This window comes from Pelophylax lessonae, assembly GCF_965119305.1.
Source record: "Pelophylax lessonae genome assembly, chromosome: 7".
Classification (NCBI taxonomy): domain Eukaryota; kingdom Metazoa; phylum Chordata; class Amphibia; order Anura; family Ranidae; genus Pelophylax; species Pelophylax lessonae.
The window spans coordinates 263,701,634-263,727,184 of NC_138774.1; the positions used below are offsets into that span (position 1 = coordinate 263,701,634).

At 43.3% G+C, this 25,551-nt stretch overlaps 1 protein-coding gene across 3 annotated transcripts in view; it reads right to left on the minus strand.

Moving 5' to 3' along the window:
- NEK6 (NIMA related kinase 6) overlaps positions 1 to 25,551 on the minus strand; it is a 404,599-nt gene that overhangs the window by 268,268 nt on the left and 110,780 nt on the right. The window contains exon 1 of one of the 3 annotated variants that reach the window (XM_082263333.1): positions 23,942 to 24,243. The exons of the other annotated variants lie outside the window; for them this stretch is intronic. The gene's annotated coding sequence lies outside the window, so the exon portion shown is untranslated. Of the gene's footprint in view, positions 1 to 23,941; positions 24,244 to 25,551 lie in introns of those variants that run through there. 3 annotated transcript variants of the gene reach the window in all.

Genomic DNA, 25,551 nt, shown 5'->3' on the forward strand with positions numbered 1-25,551 from the left:
AGGTCAGGGTACAAGATCGAGTTTCGATCTCTCCCACCGGCGCGATTCTTCCCTTCCAATATCCGACTATCCCCGGATCGTTTAGAAGATCTGCGGAGAGCAGTCACAGATTTACTACAACAAGGAGTGGTAGTCCACGTTCCTTGGACAGAACGGTTTCAAGGGTTTTATTCAAACCTATTTACAATACCCAGGAAAGAGGGCAAAGTGCGTCCAATTCTGGACTTAAGGGCACTCAATTCTTTTGTCAACATAAGAAGATTCAGAATGGAGTCCATTCGCACAGTAGCAGCCTTCCTGCATCCAGGGGATGTCCTAGCGTCCATAGACATCAAGGACGCATATCTTCACATTCCCATTTTCGCAGGACATCAGCGGTTTCTACGCTTTTCCGTAGAAGAGAACCACTATCAGTTTGTGGCGTTACCTTTCGGTCTCGCCACGGCTCCGCTGGTCTTCACAAAGGTGTTGGCCCCAATGTTGGCACTTCTGCGCCAAAGAGGCATATCGATCCTTGGTTACCTAGACGATCTTCTGCTTCATGCAGAGTCTCCTCAGTCCTTGCTACAAAACATAGAAATTACTATGATTTCTTTACAGGAATTCGGGTGGCTGGTGAACCAGCAAAAGTCATTTCTGGTTCCCACCCAGAGGCTCGAATATCTGGGTCTAATTCTAGACACAGTCAGGACAAGAGTTTTTCTTCCGGTAGGGAAACTCCGAAAGATTCAATCAGCAGTCCTGTTGTTACTGTCCAACAGCTGGTCTTCCCTTCGGACTTGCATGAGGGTTCTGGGGTTGATGGTGGCTTCGTTCGAAGCAGTCCCATTTGCCCAGTCCCATACCCGAATTCTTCAGCAAGAGATTCTTCTCAGATGGAATCGGAATCCGGAATCCCTGGACAATCAGATTCGATTGAGCAAACAGACCAGAGAGTCTCTGGTCTGGTGGCTTCGGTCTCCGATGCTCAGCCAGGGAAAGTCATTTCTGCCAATATATTGGACGATAGTGACCACGGATGCCAGTCTATCCAGATGGGGAGGAATTCTCGGTCAGTTATCTGTCCAGGGACTTTGGTCCCCGGAAGAATCCAGGTTACCGATAAATGTATTGGAACTGAGAGCGATCAGACTTTGTCTGATTCACTGGACCGAGCAGCTCCAGGGCAGCCTGGTTCGGATCCAGTCGGACAATGCCACGGCCGTGGCTTATGTCAATCACCAGGGGGGCACCAAGAGTGTCCGAGCGGCCAAAGAAGTGGCTTGCATTCTTCGCTGGGCGGAACGATTTGTTCCAGCAATCTCTGCGGTGTTCATTCCGGGGGTGGAGAATTGGCAGGCAGATTATCTCAGCCGTCAGACTTTGGATCAGGGGGAATGGTCCCTCCATCCAGACGTTTTCCACCAGTTGTGCCTACGGTGGGGCACCCCGGATGTGGATCTGTTGGCATCACGATTCAACAGGAAAGTTCAGAGATTCGTGGCTCGCTCCCGCGATCCTCTAGCAGAAACCGCAGACGCACTGATCGCCCCGTGGGGGCAATACCAGCTAATGTATACCTTCCCTCCTCTCGCGTTACTGCCAAGACTTCTTCGCAGGATAGAGGAGGAAGGAATTCCAGTAATTCTGGTAGCTCCGGACTGGCCTCGTCGAGCTTGGTACGCCGACGTGGTCAGACTGGTGGCGGACGTCCCGTGGAGACTTCCTCTCAGGGGGGACCTACTGTCTCAGGGACCGATCTTCCATCCTGCTTTACGATCGCTGGCTTTAACGGCCTGGCTATTGAGACCCAGGTGCTGAAGGACAAGGGATTGTCAGCTTCAGTTATTCCTACTCTAGTTGAAGCAAGGAAAGCGACTTCCAGAAAGATTTATCATCGCACATGGAAGTCCTACATTGCAGGGTGTGAACCTTTGGGGTTCCGTCCTCGGTCTTATTCGATTAGTCGAATATTAGCTTTTCTGCAACAAGGGGTTGAGCAGAAACTGGCCTTGAGTACTATCAAGGGTCAGGTCTCAGCATTAGCTATCTTCTTTCAGAAGCCTTTGGCTACTCATTCCTTGGTGCGGAATTTCATCCAGGGGGTGCGACATCTGGCTCCGCCAGTGCACGCGCCGTTACCCCCCTGGGATCTTAATTTAGTGTTGTCGGTTCTTCAGAAACCTCCCTTTGAAGATATTAGGGAGATTCCTCTACCTACGTTGTCCCAGAAGGTGGCCTTCTTGGTGGCTATTACTTCTGCACGCAGGGTGTCAGAACTGGCCGCATTATCTTGTCGTTCACCATATCTGGTGGTTCATAGAGCTAAGGTGGTTCTTCGTCCGAATCCATCCTTCCTACCAAAAGTGGTTTCAGAATTTCATCTGAATGAAGAAATTGTGTTACCTTCCCTGTGTCCTAAGCCCAGTCATCCGCGAGAGTTTGCTTTACACTCCTTGGATGTGGTCCGGGCGATCAGGGTATACTTGGAAACGACACTCGTTTCGCAAGACGGATTCACTTTTTGTGATCCCAGATGGACCCAAAAAGGGGTTGCCTGCATCTGCCGCGACCATTTCCAGATGGATCAGACAGACGGTAGTACAGGCTTATTCTATTAAGGGTCGGGAGCCCCCGTTCCCTGTTAAGGCGCACTCCACTCGGGCACTTAGTGCGTCATGGGCCTTTCGCCATCAGGCGTCAGTGGTCCAGGTGTGCAAGGCGGCTACCTGGTCGTCGGTGCATACCTTTACTAAACATTATAAAGTTGATGTAATGGCATCGTCTGATGCCTCGTTTGGCCGCAAGGTTTTGCAGGCCGCAATTTGAGGAGACCAGTGGTCTACCTCGAGGGTTTTTTCCGTTGGAAAATTTTTCTTTAGTCTCATTCTTTGTTTATAATGAGCCTTTAAAACTTCTAGTTTGGCACCGGTTGGGCCTTCTAGATTGGATTTGATTTTGTCAATCCCACCCCTCATTTGTGGCACTGCTTCTGGATGTCCCAGCTCTTGAGAATCAAGAAGACTACGTCTGTCAATGAGCGATAGAGAAAAATGGATTTTTGTAAGATCTTACCGTAAAATCCTTTTCTCTTAAGCTCATTGACAGACGTAGTACCCGCCCCTCTATCATTGAGTTGGGTTGGGTTAAATTCTCTGTTACTGCTTTAGAACAGAACTGATTCCCTGTAGCAGAGAGAGGGAGGATATGCCCTCAGGGACTGCCCCTAAGGTGGAGCCAGAACGTTTTGTCTTTCTGCCTAGTCCTACTCCTGCGGAGACAACATAACCCAGCTCTTGAGAATCAAGAAGACTACGTCTGTCAATGAGCTTAAGAGAAAAGGATTTTACGGTAAGATCTTACAAAAATCCATTTTTTAGTCAACTAAAAAGTAGGACGTTTTAGTCGACTAAAATGTACTGGAGTTTTAGTCGACTAAATACGACTAAAACACTAGCAGAAGACTAAAATGGGACTAAAACTAAAACACTAGCAGAAGACTAAAATGGGACTAAAACTAAAATGCCATTTTAGTCCTAAGACTAAGACTAAAACTAAATTAAAATTTGCTGCCAAAATTAACACTGTTGTGGAGAAGTTTAACCACTTTACCACCGGAGGATTTTGCTGTCTTACGTCTGGGCCACTTTTTGCGATTCGGCGCTGTGCGACTTTAACTGACAATTGCGCGGTCATGCGACGCCGTACCCAAATGAAATTTACGTCCTTTTTTTCCCACAAACAGAGCTTTCTTTTGGTGGTATTTGCTCACCTCTGCGCTTTTCATTTTTTGCGATATTTATAAAAAAATGCAACAATTTTGAAAAAATAACAATAGTTTTCTACTTTGACAGTTAAAAAATATCCAATATATTAAATTTTTGTCCTATATTTAGGCCAAAATGTATTTAGCTACATGTCTTTGACAAAAAAATTCTCAATGAGCGTATTTTTAACCGCTTTAAGACGCTTTTACCCCCATCCTGACCAGGCCATATTTTGCGATTCGGCACTGCGTTACTTTTACGGACAATTTCGGGGTCGTGCGATTTTGTACTCAAATTAAATTTATGTCCTTTTTTCCCCCCCCACAAATAGAGCTTTCTTTTGGTGGTATTTGATCACCTGTGCGATTTTTACTTTTTGCGCTATATACAAAAAAGAGCGACAATTTTGAAAAAATAACATTTTTCACATTTTTTTATATGAAATCCCCCCCCCCCCCCAAAGAAAATGTAAAAATCTAAATTTTTTTTACTTTTTTTTGCCAATTTGTTTTCTGCTACATATTTTTGGTAAAAAAAAATTTTGATTGGTTTGCGCAAAAGTTATCGCAGCTACTAACTACGGGAAATTTATGTAATTTTTATTATTTTTTTTTAACTAGTAATGGCGGCGATCTGCGATTTTTTTTTTTTTTTTTGCGGGACTGCGACATTGTGGCGGACATATCGGACCCTTAACTGACATTTTTGACACTTTTGGGGGTACCAGTGACATTACTGCAGTAATCGGTGCTATACATATGCACTGTTACTGTAAAAATGACACTGGCAGGGAAGGGGTTAATTTTTATTAGAGAGGGAGGGGGTTAATGTATGCCTGGTGCTTACTGACGTGTGTGGGGGGAGGGGACTATGTGACACAGGCACAGATCGTAGGTTCAGCTATGCTGAATCCTGCAATCTGACCCTGCCTTTAACTTAGGAGATCCGCTCGCTTTGTTTACACAAGCGGGCGGATCTCCACATTCGATCCCCGATGATCGGGGAAAAGCAGCGGTGATCACCGCCGCTCCTCCCCTGGCCCAACTCCCGCTCTAACTGAATACAGTGGGAGCGAGCCTCCAGTGGTGCGCACACCGCCCATGAGGGGAGGAGTCCAGCGACGTAGATCTTCGTCGCTGGACGATAACGAGCTACATTGCCGCAGTAGCAGCAATGTGAGCGGTCGTAAAGTGGTTAAAGCACACACACATCATAGGTTGAACTGGATGGACTGATGTCTTTTTTCAACCTCACTAACTATGTAACTATGTAAAAGCAGGGTTAGGTTATAAAAAAAGATCTCGAGCTTTGAACATCTCACGGAGCTCTGTTCAATCCATCATCCGAAAATGGAGAGTATAGCAAAACTGCAAACCTACCAAGACATGGCCGTCCACCTAAACTGACAGGCTGGGCAAGGAGATCATTAATCAGAGAAGCAGCCAAGAGGCCCATGGTAACTCTGGAGGAGCTGCAGAGATCCACAGCTCAGGTGGGAGAATCTGTCCACAGGACAACTATTAGTCGTGCACTCCACAAATCTGCCCTTTATGGAAGAGTGCCAAAAATAAAGCCATTTCTGAAAGAAAGCCATAAGAATTTTCAAGAAGCCATGTGGGGGACACAGCAAACGTGGAAGAAGGTGCTCTAGTCAGATGAGACCAAAATTAAACTTTTTGGCCTAAAAGCAAAACGCTATGTGGTAGAAAACAAACACCGACATCACTCTGAACACACCACCCCCCCCCTCCCCCCATTAGAGTCTGCAAAGGACTTGAGACTGGAGTGGAGGTTCACCTTCCAGCAGGACAAGGACTCTAAACATACAGCCAGGGCTACAATGGAACGATTTAGAATAAAACATATTCATGTGGTAGAATGGCCCAGTCAAAGTTCAGACCTAAATCCAAATGAGAATCTGTGGCAAGACTTGAAAATTGCTGTTCACAGACGTTCCCCATCCAATCTGACAGAGCTTGAGCTATTTTGCAAAGACGAATGGGCAAAAATGTCACTCTCTAGAAGTGCAAAGCTGGTAGAGACATCCCCAAAAAGACATGCAGCTGTAATTGCAGTGAAAGGTGGTTCTACAAAGTATCGACTCAGGGGGCTGAACACAAATGCACGCCACACTTTTTACATATTTATTTGTAAAACATTTTCTTTCCACTTCACAATTATGTGCCACTTTGTGTCGGTCAATCACAAAAAAAACCCCAATAAAATACATTCACGTTTTTGGTTGTAACATGACAAAATGTGAAAAATTGCAAGGGGTATGTTTACTTTTTCAAGGCGCTGTATAGCCATAAATTACAATCCATCCACAGAATCCAAAATGTCCATCCCTGGCTACCTTTCTCTTAGTGGTTTCATACAGACACATGATGCAGCATTTCTAAAATGTAGATCAGTCCCAGAGTTCACACTGTGCATAACATCTTCTCTTTCATGAGTTGGAGCTAGAACAAACACGGACAAAAAAAGCTGGACTCTGCTCCATGAAAAACACTGGAGGAAGCATCTGTGTTACTGGCAACAGACAAAGCTTTCATAAAACACTAAAGTCCAAAATTCTACAAAGATTAAATACAAGGATCTCACCACCAGGTTTTCTAAAACACATTTTAAACTACAATGGCAACCGGAATTTATCAGGCTCTAAGTTTACAGTCTACTTCCAGCTATAAGGAAATGCTAATCCACTGTAGATTTACACCATTCAAATCTTTATGCTTCATAAAACATGAAAGGAATTAGCTGAGCTTGTAAGCATAATGGATATATAAATCCATCCTAGACTATTTACCAGAATGTTAAAATTAGTGTGAATATATAGTGGCAAATGGCTCTTAAAGCGGAGTTCCGGGCACAGAATCGTTTTTTTTTTTTTTTCTTTTTAATGTCCCCCAAACAGTGACCCCTAGACCTCTATACATCCGCTAATCCTGTTTCATACAATGAAATAATCGGTTTGCAAGCATAAAATCTTACTTTATAAAATTTGTAATGAGCGCCGCCATCTTTGTCCTGGTTCGCCGAGTCCGTTGTGGGGAAATGTCTTCCCTTCTTCCTGGTTCTAGTGGGCGGAGGCCGGTGAATCCAGCGTGAAATCTCGCGCATGTCCAGTACTATGTGATCGGCATAGTATAGGGATGCCTATCATCGCGTTATTTCCTGTTTGAAAATAACGCGATGAGAGGAGCGGCCGGCCGCCTACGTCACTGCCAATTGCATCCTGGGAGCGACAAGTAAGAGCTCCCAGGACGCATTGCGGGACAGGAAGTGACGGCGCGGGCCGCGGCCGAGGAAGGAGGAAGTCGATGGAAAGGTGAGTATATTATCCTCTCTAAAAAGGTAAGGAAAAAAAAAAAAGGCCGGGAATATCCAATTCGGGCACAGGAAAGGATAAGGAAGCAGATGCCGTCAAATCTACAGAGAGGATTCTGTGCCCAGAACTCCGCTTTAAACAAATGGCTCATAGTGTAGTCCTGGACAGATTTTACATTGCACTCAAGCCGTGGTGTTTCATGTGAATTTGGCACCTTTAAAGAGGAATGAATAAAGATGGGGTCCAACAACATCTAAAAATCTGTGCTGGTGGCGTGAGGGCAAGAGTCCATAGAGTCTCCAAAGCTGCAAAAAGCTGTAAGGGACTCCGCTTTGCTCAGGGTGGGGGATCGATCTGCTGATCCCCGCTGAGTAGGCGGATGACAGATCTGTGCCAGGATGGACCTGTCAGAGCCCCGCTCTCCTCTATGGGAAGATTGGATGAAAGCATACCGCCTGTGCTGATTCATTCGATCCACCAGACGGATGGAAAATAGGGTTACCATCCGTCTGGATTTCAAGGACAGGATTGCATCGGATAACAGCAGGTTATAGTGGACATGTCACCACTGACATCCACTGCCCCAAAGGGGTGAATGGAGCATCCGATCAGGTCCGCCTGAAAAACTGAGGGGGGACCTGATTGAAAAGCCCATGTGAAAGGGGCCTAAGAAGTTCTCTTTTTGCTTTGTGTTACATAGAAACATAAAGTGACATAAAGACCAGATTGTCCATCCAGTCTGCCCCAATTTTTTTTATTTCTTTACAAGAACCAACTTTGTTTACTGTGCTTGTCAATGCTAGTTAAATCGATTTTCTATTTACATGAATAGGATTTATTTTCTGTTTTGGGGATGTGATAATAAACCACTGGCATAGACCCGCACCCCTGTGTGGGTTAAAATTATGGCTTCTGATCTTCTTTTTTCTTGAGATTGCACATATGGTGGAGAATGTGGAAAGGAAAGGAAAGGTCCAGCCATATTTATAAAGACAGTACTAGTGGGCACTAACATTTTTTTCGGTAAAGTTGATCCAGGGAATATCCGATTGCCTCTCGGGGGATCAGGAAGGAATTTTTTTTACCCTGCTGTAGCACATTGGATCATGCTTTGCTGAGGTTTTTTTCGCCTTCCTCTGGATCAACTGTAGGTATAGGATTGTGTATATGGGATTGTATGGTTGGGTTTTCATTACTGTTTTTTTTTTTTTTTTGTTTTTATTGGTTGAGCCAGATGGACTTGTGTCTTTTTTCAACCTGACTAACTATGTAACTATGGAAGTACCCTGTTTGTTGTGAAGAGAAGAATTTGTGCCTGAAGAACAGAGGAACGTATAAGGCAACTAGCAAGGGGCTATGCGATTAAGCAAAAGGCTAATCGTGCTATAGCTACAGTCAGTGTGAAAGTGTCAACAGGACAGAAAATTAAGGTGAAGATCTCCTACGAGGGCACAGACTGCAATAAAAACCAGAAAGTAGTTCTAACATTCCCAACTCAATCCAAAGCTGTCTGTTAAGAAATGATGGAGTTCTCCTTTAATGAAGCAAATAACAGTGTGTAAGGTTGGTAACGTCCAACAACCAGCTAAATATCATCTTTTGTGATTCTGACTATAATCCAATGAAAGGTGAAAGAGGATTAACCCCTAATTGTACATGATTTTCATCTTTCAATTCATAAGATTCTCAGCGAAATGCCTTTTACTTAATAATAAGAGATATGAGGCCATCCTTGTTTTACCTGTGAGAAGACAGTAAAAGTAGAAAGTATGTATAATGAGGCCACCTCTCTTTGTGCCATATAAAGGTACACAGTTGAGGGATAGTCATAAAGGGATTCCACTCTTGCAGAACTATATAACGCACGTTACATTGGAGAGTATGTAACAGTGATGGTGAGCCTTGGCACCCCAGATGTTTGGGAACTACATTTCCAGTGATGCACAACTACACTGCAGAGTGCATGAGCATCATGGGAAATATAATTCCAAAACATCTGGGGTTCCAAGATTTGCCATCAATGGTATATAATATATATACATAACGCCAGTGGTTGACTAAGCCCGAAAGGCTCTGCCTATAACTAAAGTTTAACTTTTTGGTAGTCTGGCCATTAAAAATGTCTAGTAAGCTTCTTTTAAATAAGGGTATTTTCATCACCACGAACATTAGGTGGACCATGCCTGTATAATGCATGTTGAAATGACTGCATATATTTCTTCCCAAAACCTATTTGGCAGGGTGACAACACCAGAGCACCATTGGTAGACAAGGCCAGTGTTTGACCCTATAACAGGAAGTGCCTGAACAAGGACCTTTATGACAGGATCACCAGGTATTAAAAAAAAAACAAACAAAAAAAAAACATATAAAAAACTGCAATTTTTAAAATATTGAAAATCACTTTTAAAATTATAATAGCATGTTAAGGCTTATATTTTAGTGATTGGGTAGACTGCAGCATATGCGCTAGAGTGCGTTCCCACTTCATTATAAACATTCAATACACAGGGGTATGTGAACCAGCTGTTCAAGAATTAATTCTTTGTAAAAGGGAACTTTCAGCCTAAACAGGCCTTACAGTATTCTGTTTAAATGGTATAAAAAAAAAAAAGCCAAAGCCTCAGCTTTGGGTAGAATGTTGAAGAGTTGAACGTTGCACCCCTGTCAGTTTTTTTTCCGTCTTTGTTCCCCCTAGGAAGATTCATCTTAACTATTGGTTTTGGTGCCCATAGTGTCTGCTACGGAAAATGATGGAAAATCCTACATTATTGCATTGACTCAGGAACAATAGGGGAGGGGAAAATGTTAAATTGGAAGCCTGTTCTGGTGACAACTGTCTGAAACAGGAAGAAATGAGAAATCTCCCCTATGACACACAGACCTCATTCCCTACTCTATCCAAATGAGAAAAAAAGTTTTCCTTTACAGGAAAGGGCAGGGCAGGGCAGCACAGCGGCTAAGTGTTAAGCACCGGGCAGAACTACAGTCGTTGGTTCAAATCTCAACTATGGCAGTACCTGCATGGAGTTGCATGTTCTCTTTGTGCCTGAATGGGTTTCTTCTGGGTACTGCACTTCCTCCCGCACGCCATAGACATGCTGGTAGATTAATTGGCTTCTGTCTAAAACTGGCTCTAGTATGTGTTTTTATGAATGTGAATTAGGGACCTCAGATTGTAAGCTCCTTGAAGTCAAGGACTGCTGTGGATGTTCATTATACTGTATATGTAAAGTGCGATGGGTTCCAATGTCGCACCCACATATGCAAACATGTTCATGGACATCATAACGACTTCTTTAATTTATAATACGTTTGTTTTTGGATAACTATCAGGATTGGTATAGATTTATTGATGACGTCTTTGTGCTGTGTGGGCTGGGGACATTGGACATTGGAACCCTAGTATTATTTAATGATTATTTGAATTATCTTGTACCTGGTCTTGAATTTAATATTACTTTTAACCAAACCGAGTTTTAGTTTTTGGCCAATTCAGGATGGTAACATCGATCTTTTTGTAAAATCGGCAGATCGCACTCAATTATTACATTTTAAGAGCTTCCATCTGCATGTGGTTTTTAAACCTAAAAGCCAATTGTCTCGTATAGCAAGGATAGTGAGGATAGTGAATAACCCTTTTGATCATGAAAGCCGTTTATATGAGAAGGGAAGCTTACACAGATAGGTTATCCTTCTAAATTAATAAAATAATAACATATATTGATATAAATAAGATATAAAAGAATACCCACTGTGGCCCAATTCCATTTCTTTTCTTTTCGTATACACATTATAAGAAAACATGGGTCCATCCTAAGAATTAATTATCCAAATGTCCCTGAATTTCATGTCCCCCCCCCCCCCACCCCCTTTTCCTTAATATAGATGAGGTAGAATGCTCCACAATAGATTGGTGAGGACCGATCAGTATAGTTTGCTAAACATTACACTGAACATTGAATTGTGTTCAGTGTAATTTTATGATCAAGGGAAAATATTTGTCCCACCCTCATAGAGGATATAATATTAGTATTAAGGGTTATTTTACCTGTCAATCCTCTTATGCCCGCTATGTTATCAAAAGCCTATGTGGGCTACTCTATGTATGTGGGTGAGACAACACAAAAAAAAAAAAAAATCGTATTGCCACACAAATACTCAATTAGGGTCACATTGGTCCAATTACCCCTTGCAGGACATTTTGTCAAAAAGGTCACCAAATTCATGGTTAATGATGGAGTGAATAAGAATAGAAGAGGGGGCAATCGTGAATTCATTTTAAGAAAACGTGAGGTGCAGTGGATCCACCCTAGGGTACTAAACTCAGATTTCGAACTGTCTCTCTTTGTATAGTTAGGGTTTTGCACAGTTGATCCCTTGGTGGTCTTTACAATTTTTACAATTTTATTGTTTTGTATTTATTTAATAGGTTTATACTTGGATGCTGTTGGAGAGATGTTGGGGGGTGCATCTATCTCATTAACCACTTCCTTGCCTTTGAATAACTAATACATTATGATGATATTTTGATTGCTTGTTAGTTGAATAATTGATTCCAAAAGTTTTGAGATGTATTTCAATATTTATATGTGGATTATTATTTCGATGTGTTCCTACCTAAGGAAGGGTGAGATCATGTTGGCCGAAACTGTCATATATTGGCTTCTGACATATTTTTATATGTTTTTTGTTATTTTGGTCTTCTATACATTTTATGTGCGGCAATCCTGTTTAAAAGTTTCCTATATTGCCTGATTGCATTGCACAGTGCGATTGCCGGGTTGCTGCTCACCACACCTGATTTGGATGTACATGTAAAGTGCTGGTATAATTATGGGCAATATAAATACTTATAATAAAAATAAATAAATATACACGAGAAATGACTGAATTTTGCTGGAACTATTAGGGCTCTTTCACACGGTCCGCCTCCGTAGGCGGATCCCTGCTGCTCAGCGGGGATCGATCCGCGATCCCCGCTGAGCCGGCGAATGACAGCTCCGTCTCCGCTTGCAGTGCGGAGAGGGAGGTGTCACAGCCCCCGCTGCTCTCTATGGGGGATCGGATGAGAGCGGACCGCCTGTCGGCTCTCATCCGATCCAATCCAATACCTGAACGGATAGAAAAATAGGGTTTCCATCTGTCCAGATTTCACGGACAGGATCGGATGCGGATGGCAGCGGGTGTCAGCGGAGGTGTCTCCGCTCACATCCGCTGCCCCATAGAGCTGCATGGAGGATCCGATCAGATCCGCCTAAAAAACTGACAGGCGGATCTGATCGGACCACCTGTGTGAAAGAGCCCTAAAGCAAAGTAAATTTTCCATGAGAAAATGTATTTCAAGCTTGGCCATAATCGGGTATCCCGGAACAACTGGCGCCGACACTTGCCTATCCTTGATGCCCCAAACATCATCATATCTTGCACAATATTCAGCCTTGTTCAAATAATGGATGGGGCTTATGTAATCTTTTCCCTTTCCTTTACAAAAAATAAAATGATGGTTTATCAGTTAAGCCAGCATTTAACATTTTTAAAATGGAGGAGCCCATTAAATAACTTTCTGGTCTCAGGGAACCCCTGCTAATAATTACTATGTTTACAGCCCACGGTACATTAGCATGATTGACACTGGGAACAATGCTCCTTTCACTTGTAGTCATAGGCAGGGCTATTTTTCAGCTGGAACTTGGTAGAACTCAGTTCCACCACCTCTGGTTCAGGCCCACTGCTCCCTGCTCACCACTATCACCTGTAAACACAGAGGTCCGGCTTCTGTGTTTACAAGTGACAGCTTGTTTCCCAATGGCTCCCACAGATCTGATCTCCTGAGCGGCTCCCACTGAGTGCAGAATGGAGACGAGGGAGATGCAGGTGCCTGGGGTGCAGTGCAGATCTTGACACCCCCACTGGATGATCTCCCTGCAAGTAAAAGAGGAGGAGCCACAGCGTGCGTGGAGGTACTAGAGCTAGCTGGGTGATTCAGTGTAATACTGAAACACAAGTAAGACATGTGGAAGATGGTAAAGCATTTAAGGAGGGGTGATAGTGAACTGTGGATAGGGGATTCAGAGATAAGCAGCTGCGGAACAAGGCTAAACTCTGCACTGTGTGTAGTGCACCCTTAAAATTTTCACTCTGTATGCAGTGCACCCCTGAACTCTGCACTCTGTATGCAGTGCACCCCTGAACTCTGCACTCTGTGTGCAGCAACCCGTGAACTCTGCACTCCTGAATTTTGCACAGTGCTTCTCTGAACCCTGAACTCTGTGTAACACCCCCCCCCCCAACTCTGCACGTAATACACTCCTGGTATTTAAAGCCTCTTTAAGACCCTTCCACTGTTTGAAATTTGACCACACCCACTATGTGATGCGGTTTGGGGGTTGTGTGTGTGAAGGAGGGGGTTGGGGGGGGGGCGTGGTTGAGTTCCTTCACCTATTTTCTGACAAAAAAAGCCCTGGTCATAGGACAGAATACCTCCTTGTAGATAAGTTAAAATATCATTGGTGTCACCAGTTATCTGAGAGGCAGAAATTGCTTATTGCTCGAGGAACCCCTAGCAATCTCAGGGTTCCATTGCAACCCTGGTTAGGAGAGGCTGAGTTAGGCTAAAAACATTTTGATGTTTTGTGGAACAAAAAAAAAAAAAAGTTGATTATAAGTGCTCCTTACTTAGTCACTACAAAGCTTGACATGATGCTCAACTGGTTTCAAGGCTTGTCTTTACTGAGTAATCTGTGGGCAGCCTTCATTCACGCAGAACATACTTCCATGGAATCTTGGCTTTCTCAGCAAATTATGAGCTTTAGAAATCCTTTCTTTAGCCGCATTCCTATCAAGTTCTCATAGTGTTGCAATCACAGACCGATGGCATTTCCCTGCCTTAATACAATACAATGTTCTTGTTACACACTGTAATTTCCGATTTCTTCTTCCTGCCCATACAAAGGATCACTACACACTGTGTAAACGTCACCCATTGTACAGCACTCCCACTACAGATAACCGCACTTCACACCTGCTCTAAGTTTACATAGGAAGTGGCACAGCTTCAGCATAGCAAACTTTTTTTGATAAGTGAATGCCATTATATTCCCAAACACACTAGCCTGTAATGTGCAACATTTACAAAAAATCTATATATTCTTACGCAAGTGTAGCACCCTCCTAGGTAGGTGCTAGAGAGTGAGTATAGTTTTGCCTCTGTCTGCCTATCAGAGGAGCAGCAGGCAAATTTTATATTGCTTTCTGCTTAAAGCGGAGTTCCGGCCACAAAATCGACCTAATCGATTTTAGGGCCATCCGCTTGCTATTTGGTACCTGAAAAACAAATGGGTAGTTACAATTTTCTTTTTTTTTACTTACCTTATTATTGAAGAAAATATACTCACCTTTCCTTCCACTACCTCCCTCTGCGGCCGCGGCCCGTGCCGTCACTTCCTGTATCGCAATGCATCCTGGGAGCTCTTACTCACACTCCCAGGATGCAATGGGCAGTGACTTGGCGGCCGGCCGCTACTCTCATCGCGTTATTTGCAAACAGGACAGGAAATAACGCGATGATAGGCATCCCTATACTATGCCGACCGCATAGTATTGGGCATGCGCGAGATTTCGCGATGCATTCACCGGCCCCCCTCCATCTCGAACCAGGAAGCAGGGCATCCATTTACACACAGCGGCTTCAGGGGAACCCGGACAAAGATGGCAGCGCTCAGGACACATTTTATAACGTAAGATTTTCTAATTGCCAATCGATTACTATACTGTAAAAAAACGGATTAGTTGATGTATGAAGGGGGGGGGGGTGACAGTTTGGGAAGCATTGATAAAAAAAAAGATTCTGTTGCCGGAACTCCGCTTTAACAGAGAGCAGGATCTGTGAGTTGGGTCTGCTCATGGAGCTCAGTGTGTGATTCATCTGGTCTAGGGGAGTGTTTCACGCTGGTCCAATAGGGAGGCATATTGGACAGTGGAGAAAACCTGACCAATGGGAACACAGGCTTGGATACAGACTCAGTGATTGGCACAGACTGCTGTCTCGGTGCATTGTGGGGTGTGGTATAAAAGCCAGGAGCACATGTGCCGGGGTCTTTGGCTGGTGAGCAGAGTCCCGGAGGGAGGGTGACGGCTGTCTCCTCCTCTGCATTGGTGGCACATGGTCACAGGCAGTGCGCCTGGTGAACCAGAAGGAAGGAGCTGAACCCAGAGGTCCAGGAGAGGTGACTAGAGGGGTTGAGACACTGGAGAACCTGGAAAAACAGTATCGTGAGTACAGGGAATCGTGTCTAAGGGCCTGACCTGTGAGGGGCCACCCCGGAGTAGAGTTGTCAGAGGACGGGTGTCAGCTGGTGGAATGAAAGGGGTTGCTAGGTGAGTCCCCTGAAGATACTTGCTCAATCAAATCTTCACTTCAGAGATTTTACTTTAATTTCATCTAGTGGCAAGGTGAATCTTAAATTTTGGAGTATCCCTTCTCCCATCCCTATTTAAAATAAAACAACAAAAACAACTACAGCTGATCATTGACTGAGCCGGAAAGCAAAGTGTTAAGTTTGTGCATGCAGTTGCTAAAGGTAACCCAGAGGGACCCAAGAAGGTGAAGAATTCAGCAGTCCTCAAGGGGGCAGTGCTACAGAAGATAATTTTTTATTTTGGCCTAAAAGGTTTCAGCCAGACTAAAACTTTTTTTAATTAGGACTTTTTAAATTAGATCAGTATGTGGCCTTTCCTGCCCGGCAGAAGTTAATTATGTAATTGACATCTGTTAAGGGAGCATGTATGTTTTCCTCTATCAGTGGCTGCAGCCGTTGATCAGTGTATTCTGACAGCAGCATGTGCCGCTGTCACAATACTATATCCCAGTGGAGGGATTCCTCCATCCAGCTCATTTGTGTGGCTGGAGTAATGTTTTCTTTTTTTTTTCTTTTTCGTTCGGCTCGCTGACCGAACAAAAAAAATTACTGTGTATAGCCAACTTTACTTTTATAATTCATAAAAGGATTATCCCTTAAAACATCCTATTTGTTAGCAAATATTAGGTCGCACATCTTCAGGTTTTACTTTAAGCTGAGATTGCAAGATATCACAAAGCAACAAATGCTTTGCCACTTGGTAGTGAAGTCTGATATTTGCACCATGACCGTTAAAATACAATAAATCTCTTTTGGGAGCTGTTGCATTTTAATGGTTGGATATCAGTCTGCAAAACACAGCAAGACAAGGGTACCACTATTGTTAACAAAGGGAGATTATAAAAAGATGAGCATCACCTGCAGGAAGATGATTCAAAAAATAAATGGTATTTTATTCTAAATTGCCTAAATTTGACTAAATTTGAAACATTTTTTTCTTTAGTAGGTTGTTGTATTTATGGATTTCAGTAATATATAAAGTAGATCTAAAGTTTTGCCAATTCTTTTTAATTGCAAAAAAATAACATCACCTATGTAAAGTTTTAAAGGAAACTTGGTGCGGTTGTTACCCTAAAAAAACAAAAAGAGGTTCTGTTCTCTTATAGCAGGTTAGACAGCACAGTGCTTGTGCTGTCTAATCTGTCCCTCTCTAAGCTGTAAAAAACCTGGTTGATCCTGCCTGTTCCTGTGTGTGCTGACCACGGAAATCATGGCTGCTGGTCCATGGTCAGTTTACGTGCCTCCATCATCCTTCTGCTCTCCTCAGTCCCCCTCCCTCCCTGCCTGTGATCTCCTGTGTGTGTAAGCCCTCTCTGACACCCCCTCCTGTCGCCGCTATTAGTAGCCGGCAGTAAAGGCAAAGAAATATTACTGCCAGCCCCCCTGTTCTATCAATCTATTCTACACTGTGTAAATGTTTTATTTACAATGTTATACATTGTTATAAATTACAATGTTATAATACATTGCCTGTAAATACCTCATGTCTTCTGTGGCCGGTCACGGGACTTCCAGCCGTGCTCCTCCCCCATCTAAGTGGGAGCAGCTGAGTGGCCAGCACAGCGGTCACGTGACCTCCTCGGCTGACATCAAAGGGAGATCTTAACCCCACCAGCTGTAACCCTTAAATCGGAAGAGGAGCGTGGCCGAAGACCACGTGACCGGCCATAAAATATGAGAAGGTATTTACAGGCATCTGTACAGTGTAGGATAGATTGATAGAGCAGAAGGACTAGCAGTAATATTTCTTTACTTTTACAACCACTTTAGAGAGGAATTAAACCCAAAATGTAATGTAAAAATGTTTTTTACCTGGTTATCTGGCTAGTAACACACCTCCTGTACTAGAGTACCCCCACTCTGGATGAAGGAGCACATGCAGCATTGTTCATCTCTGGGGGGAGGGAGGCATTACGTGTACTATGTACAGATTTTGATAAACTAACCCATTGGAGCCAAACTCAAGCTAGCATTTTATATGCAGTTACAGCACAAAGGTATTTTTTTTTCCTTTTGGGATAAAGGTTTTACATAAATAAAAGCTGATCATTGAAAGCACCCCTGTGGTTTGTCTTATTACTTTAATTGCTACATCTGCAGGAGAGCTTGTTCTTTGAAAAACAACAGACCTACTGGCTAGATCACCAGATGAAAAAAAAAAAGCTTAAATTAAACAAATACAGCCATCACATCTAAGAATTGGTAAGCTGCAATATAATAAATGCTTGCTTTTGGAAGTACCTGACCTGACTTCAAAAATGTTCTCTTTGCTGAATTGGCATACTGTACCAGATGTGGGAAGACCTATTTCACAAACGGCATTACAATTTATCCCAAAGTTGTTTAACATGGTTAAGGTCAGGGCTTTGTACAGACTACTTGAGTTGCTCAATACCAAACCCATGAAACCATGTCTATATGGAGTTTTGCCAATGAGCATCTAAATCAGGGGTCTTCAAAATACGGCCCTCCAGTTGTTTAGGAACTACAATTCCCATCATGCCTAGTCATGTCTGTAAATGTCAGAGTTTTATAATGCCTCATGGGATGTGTAGTTCCGCAACAGCTGGAGGGCCGTAGTTTGAGGATCCCTGATCTAAATGATTCAAAGAAGGATTGGTAAAAAAGTGCTGTTGTCAGATGAGACCAAAATGGAGCTCTTTGGCATCAACTCGACTCACTGTGTTTGGAGGAAGAAAAATGCTGACTATGACCCGAACACTATCCCTACAGTTAGGCACGGAAGTGAAAACATTATGCTTTGGGGCTGTTTCTCTGCTAGAGGTACAGGCCTACTTTGCCGCATTGAGGGGCCAATGGACAGGGCCATGTATTGTAAAATCATGGATGAGAACCTTCTTCCCTCAGCCAGAGCACTGAATATGGGTCATGGATGACAATGACCCAAAACATACCGCCAAGGCAACAAAGGAGTGGCTCAAGAAGAAGCACAATAAGGTCATGGAGTGGCCTAGCCTTCAGACCTTAATCCTATCAAAAATTTATGGAGGGAGCTGAAACTTCAAGTTGTCAAGAAACCTTAAGGATTTAGAGAAGATCTGTAAAGAAGAATGGACCAAAATCCCTCCTGAGATGTGTGCAAACCTGGTAACCAACTACAAGAAACGTCTTACCTCTGTGCTTGCCAACAAGGATTTCTCAAACTAAATCCTGTTTTGCTTGGGGATCAAAAACAAATTTTACTCACTAAACTGCAACTCAATGTATAACATTTGTATCACATGTTTTTTCTGCATTTTTTGTTGATATTCTGTTTCTGTCATTTAAAATATAACTATGATTAAAATTATAGAACATTCCTTTCTTTGTAAGTGAGCAAACTTACAAAATCTGCAGGGGATTAAATAATTATTTTCCCCATCTCTATGGTTCCACTGTTTGCTGACTGTGCACTCCTAACACACCGGCTAAGCTGTCCTAGACAGCTTGTACTTATGAAAGATGATGTCATGCCGAGTAAATAGATACCTAGCATGGTATGGTTTAAATGCGCACACTCGTGGAATGGAGACAAACTACGGTACCTAAAAATCTCCATAGGCGATGCTTTAAAAATTTGTAACGGTTACCAGGTTAGAATTACAGAGGGGGTCTTTTGCTGGCATTTTTTTCTCTTGCTCTGAAAATCGCGGCGATACCTCACACCATTTATATTTGCAGGCGTGATTTACGTATGCAATTTCTTTGGGACAGGAGCGCTTGAAAAAAAAAAAATTTCGTATTTATTTTAGTTTTTATTTTAACACTGTTCCTTTTAAAAAAAAAAATAAAAAATCTGATCACTTTTATAGCTGTCACAAGGAATGTAAACATCCTGACAGTAATAGGCAGTGACAGGTACTCTTTATGGAGGGATCGGGGGTCTCTACTGCACTTCAAAGTATTCAAAATTACGAAATCTGCATTTTTGAATACTATCAGTTTTTTTAAAATCTGCGCATTAGCAGTTGAGTAAACCGGAAGTGGCGTTGTGACGTTACTTCCGGGTTACTTGATCGGAGACCCAATCAAAGCTGAATCCTGCTTCACTGGGGACTCTAACCAGCTGGTGGATGTGCTGGCTGGTTGCTCAGGTCTCCCGGTGAGATGGGAGACCCCGGCAGAGCGGCTGAAGGGGTTTGATGTCCGCTCCTGCTCGCTGGGATAACGGTTGAGTGGCTGCTGAGCCACATCAGTTGTTGTCATCAAAAAGCCAACCGCCGGCTCTAAAAAATGGTAATGGGGTGATGCCTGCAGCTGCAGGCATCCCCCCGGTACAACCACTTCTGCATGCCGACGTACAAGTTTGTCGGTTTGCGGGAAGTGGTTAAAACAAGCCCTCATTGACCTCTGTAGCATCCGACACCGAGACACTGGCAGTAGAGATATGAATGATGGAAAATGTATTTCATTTTGGATTCAATTGTTAGGTAAATCATTTAGATTCGTCATATTTGTTATGTTAGAATGATTATTTTCAGAATTTGGTTTGTATATTCAGATTTGTTTTGCATATTAGTTGTTCTGAAATGATTTATATTTTTGGAGGGTATTTCGGAAGATTGGCTATAATCGTTCTAATTTCAAATTACTTATGCAGTCATCTTTGCTAGTCCAACCCACAAAAACAAATGCAGCTGATTGGACTATATTAACTGTAGTCCCATACGTCTCAAAGTAACGAATGGAACACAATTTATTTTGGATTTGTTTGTTGTTATGATTCAGAGATTCTGATGGATCCACCTCCATCCAACCCAAACACAACAAGTTGGAATTCTTTTTTTCATTTTTGTATTTCAATTCTTTTTTCTATTCATTTTGAGAAGAAAAAAATTAACAAATACAGCACATCACAGTAAAAATAAAGACAACAATCATAAAACTAAAAAAAACCTAATAAATCTCGTACAATACATTCATACTATGACAAACATAAAACAAAAATGCTGTAAATCCTATGGCTTTCTCGTATCTCCCTAACATATCATATTTATTCCCCAATGAGGAGGAAAGCGGCGTCAAGAGATGTGGATGCTTCCCCCCAACAATTTTTTTTATAAAATCCAATTACCGTATTTTCCGGCGTATAAGATGACTGGGCGTATAAGACGACCCCCTAATTTCCAAGTTAAAACATTTTTTGGGCTGTACTCGCCGTATAAGACCACTTCCCTTCTGAAGCAAAAAATCAGATTTCTCATAGATCTCCAAAGTACCCCAAGTAGTGTAATACATATAATCTCTCATAATATCTCCAAGGTACCCTAAATATAAGTATTACCAGTAGATGTAATCTCAAGACGCTGGATTGGCAGAGTCAGAGAGGCGGGTTGATGTTACTCTGCCAATCCGAGCAGGCTTTGCATTCAATAATAGAATACATCTCTCTCCGTGATTGGCTCAGCATGGTATACTGTATGTAGCCAAAGCTACGGTACATACGGTATTCCGGTACAGGATTCCCACACAGCCAGCGTCTTGAGAGATTACATCTACCGGTAATACTTATACTTGGGGTACCTTGGAGATATTATACTCGGCGTATAAGACGACTCCCCATTTTTGGATAATTTTTTTGAGGTTCAAAAGTCTTATATGCCAGAAAATACAGTAATCTTTCTCCCGGGTGGATCTAAGGCTTACTAAGCCTCTCTACCTAATCTGTACCTTTCACAATCTCACCCTAAAACCGTTCTTCTCCCACCTCCATCAATCCCTTCCACCCCTTACTATATGTGTTTAGTGACGTGAATAAAATCAAACTAAAAAACATTCCATTTGTAATAATAAAGCGGAGTTCCACCCAAAAATGGAACTTCCGCTATTTTGCTTCCTCCCCCGCCCTTGGTGCCACGTTTGGCACCTTTCAGGGGGGAGGGGGGAACAGGTACCAGTTTTTGACAGGTACCCCTTCCCCTCTTCCAGGACACTGCGCCGCGGCTGTCCGTCCCGGAAGTTCGGCCCCCTCCTTCCTCCCCCGCCGCCGAGCCAATAGGAATGGGTTCCCTTATCGGCAATGGCGGCGGCAGCACCCAACATCGCTGGACTCCAGGACAGGTAAGTGTCCTAATATTAAATGTCAGCAGCTACAGTATGTGTAGCTGCTGACTTTTAATTTCTGGAGGGGAAGGTGGAACTCCGCTTTAAGGGATGCTTCAAACATTAGCAAAAGGCCAAAACTATCTTACGAATTAATTTGTTGTTTCATTATAATTTATTTTGGATTTGTTGGAATTTATTACTATTGTGATTCGACGGTTAGGATACATCAAAATATCGAAAAATGTTGTCCAAATTTCGTTTCGTAACGAAACAAATCGCTCATGTCTACTAAGCAGTGTTTTTATCCTCCAGTGGCAATGAATGAGTCAAAAATAATTGTTAGGACACAGGGTCTTGTGAGATGGATGCCAGCATCCATGGTTGTGAACTTACTATCCACATTGACACTCTCTTTATACCACCCATTACCATGGCAACTCTCCTGCCAGAGAAGGTGATTGATGGGAACTCACTTTCTGGCCAAAGAACCAGTGGTGGCTGGTGCATGATAATTTGGGGGGGGGGGGGGGCGGATAAACCAACACACCAACACACCAACGCACGGATGGCTGGCTACCCAGCCGTATGACCAGCATCCTTACCTCCTCCTTCCCCGGGTGTCTGTGAGTCTCCTCCGGTGTCTGCCGAACGTCTCCTCCCTCTTCCTGGCCAATGGCCAGTAAAATCACTTATCTATTCAGCCAATCAGGAAAAGGGTCTTGCGACCTGTTTCCTGATTGGCTGGAAGAAGAATAAGTGTGATAATAGCGAATATTTATTCGCTATTGTCATACAACTGGGTGGGCTCAGGACGCAGTGCCCTGCGCCCCGAGCCCACACTTTTTTGAAGCCTAATAGAGCCTCTGGCTCTAATCATGTGCTTCAAAAGAAAAAAAAATCCCCTTTCGGAATCCATGCGTCCGGCGCCCTGCATGTAGATTAGGTTTAACAGAGACGCAATAGATTACATATATATGATGTAACACCCTCCAAGGTAGGTGCTAGGTAAAGTGTAGTAGGTCTTGTCTGCTTATCAGCAGGACCATGATTTTCATCTAGGCTGGCATGTGTTCCCAGGTGTGCCTGTTGAGTCTGGGAGTCTCCCCACTGTGTCCCAATGAGGGCTTTCATTGGGCAGTGGAGGAAACCTAACCAATAGCACACCAGGGCTTGTATCCATCCTGGAAGGGCAGATTCTGCCGCAGAGCATTCTGGGAGGGGGTATAAGTCTGTGGGGAGCACATGACAGGTGGTCTTTGGCGGGAAGCAGAGTCCCAGGAGGGAGGGTATGGCTGTCTCTCCTCCTGACAGGAAGGATTGGGTATCCCAGGCGGCTTGCCTGAGGGGATACAGGGCTGAGCTGAGCTGCAGAGAGGATCCGGTGTGTAGAGTACCAGCAGAGCTGAGAGGGGTCGAGTTTCAGGAAAGCATTCCCAGTCGTGAGTATTGCAAACTGCCCCTGGGGGTCTGCCTAGTGAGAGGGGAACCACTCCGGAGAAGGTCAGATGAATCCAGGAGCTAGCTAGCCAGTGCAGGAACAAAGTAAAGGGGGTGCCAGTGTTGACCCTGAAGAGTAAAAGGGGGTGCCAGAGGTTGGGCCCTGAAGTGTACAGTGTAGTGTGTACAGTGTTAAGAGTTGCAGAAGCATTACAAGAGGCTACCTCAGTCAGGAAGGACTAGAGGGAGCGGTGTCAAAGACTTTTGAGCTAACCAGAGCGTCATAAGTCAGTCTTCATTACAGCCAAGGACTTTTGAGCTAACCAGAGAGTCAGAAGTCAGTTTTCAATACAGTTCAGCAAGTCAGTGATTTCAAGCACCAGCAAGCGCTTGTTGGTCGGCATCCAGCCAGCGTGAAGTCAGCGCTGAAAGGCATTTTTTCTCAAGTGTCCCAATTTGTACCTAGTTGTGCCAGAGGAGTATCCCACTCATTTTTCTCCCATCCCCATATAAAATAAACAAAACAAACCAAAGATGCCAGACCGGTCTTTGACTCTTGGGCAATCGGCTTAAATGTGCTGTTGGTATTACCGGTGACCATGGCAGACCCACATCAGGCCCAATTCCTTGAAATATTGCTACAATAACATATATTACTTATATATCAAAACACATACCATGTTCTTTGGCTTCATTCACATCCAGTGTTCAATCTGTCGTAATCAGAAATCTCAGAAATCTCCTAATAATAATCATCTGGTCATCATGACCATTGTGACTTGTATAGTGACAAGGATAGAACACATTTTTACAAAAAGTTCAGCGAACATGTTAAGAAAACCACAAAAAAACACTTTTCTTATCTACAAGGCATTATTCACCTTTAAAAATGGAATCTGAAGAACAGGAAATCCCACATAAATAAACATCAAAAACCATCTGAGCTTGCAATTTTTCCGTACCTCAGTGTCAATCCTGTTTTAGATGAAGTTGCTTTTCTTGTTTAGTCAGAAAAAAGCTGACTTACAGCAGATTAATACAATATTTTTTTTTTTTTTTTCTACGCACCAGAAAGAGCTTCTCTGACAGTATTTTCCTGCGCTTCTGAAGAAAAAAAATAGCTGTGGCTGAAGTTTGGTTTTTCTGTTCTGTATGAATGCCCCCGAGCACATGCCTGCACAGTGAGTCAGCAGACCAGCTTTCCTCTCTTTAGCAATTTAAGATGTGTGGCATTTCAGATTGGCGAGCCGGTGTAAGGCACTCAGGAAGCACACTTAGATTCAGCTATTCGAAAAAGGCTTTGGACTGCAAAACGACATCCTGTGCAGAAAGGATATAGAGAAATCTGGCAAACAGTTTAAGTACCAGAATAAAGGCACTGTGCACTTTCTCCCAAAGAATGAGGAAAAAAACAAAATCCTGTGCTAATCCAAATGGCACCTATTGTGTGAACTCTTTCTAAATATTACATTTTTGTGCAAATGGCTTGAACCTAAATAAATAGGATTCAAAACCATTCTGTAATGTACATTCCACCTGCTGCGAAGTAAATATGCACAGTAAAAAAAAAGGAATGAAAAACGGAAAATTGTATCATACTTACCGTAATTTTCCTTTCCTGGTGCCTATCCATGGCAGCATACGCTGGTATGCTGCCATGGAGGCACCAGGAAAGAAAGATGTAGGCAGGTGTTCGTATGCAGTGAAGGTGGTGCTGTGCCATCTCTTCCTGCTGGCAGGAGATCACTGGGGATCAACGGCAACTATCTTGGGGAAGCCGTCGTCACCTATTGGATGCCAAAATCTGGTGTGATTTGGGTGGCTCTATTGACACAGGCGTGTTTAACCACTTCAGCTCCGGAAGCTTTTGCCCCTTTAATGACCAGGCCATTTTCTGCGATTCGGCACTGCGTTATTTTAACCACTTAAAGCGGTTGTAAACCTAAAATAAAAAAAAATAAAAACCTGCAAGACAAAGGCATATTACTTACTTACAAAGGCATATTACTTACCTTAGAACGAAGCCCCGACACGGACCCCCGGACACTGCTGCAGGCGCTGACATGATCCCACGGCGTCTCTTCCGGGTTTGGCGCCTCCGGCGCTGTGATTGGCCGGAGCCGCGATGACGTCACTCCCGCGCGGCCCTCAAGTGTTGTATGCCCACAACGATGCCCTCAAGGATTATCATGCGGAACACAAAACAGCCTCCATAGCGTGATATTGTAAAACCACCATTTATTATAAAAGTATATAGTTAAACTCACATTTGAGAAGATAAAAAGCGCTACCACAAACAGCCGGCAAAAGGAAAACACCTTCGCCCGTCCTTCCGGGTTGTTGCGTGGTGACAGCGATATACAAATATACAGACCTCACCAGCAATTGCTTCAGGTCCACCAATCTGATTGCCCTGACTAAGATCGATGTTATCAGGCTTTTTGTCTTATGATCTCTGGTAAGCGCATGAGTGTGTTTTTGTGTAATGAGCACCGTGTAAGAATATTCTACATCTTATCGGTGGAGGACATTCGTTATTCATTCACTATCCTACACTCAGAGATTTGAGAGA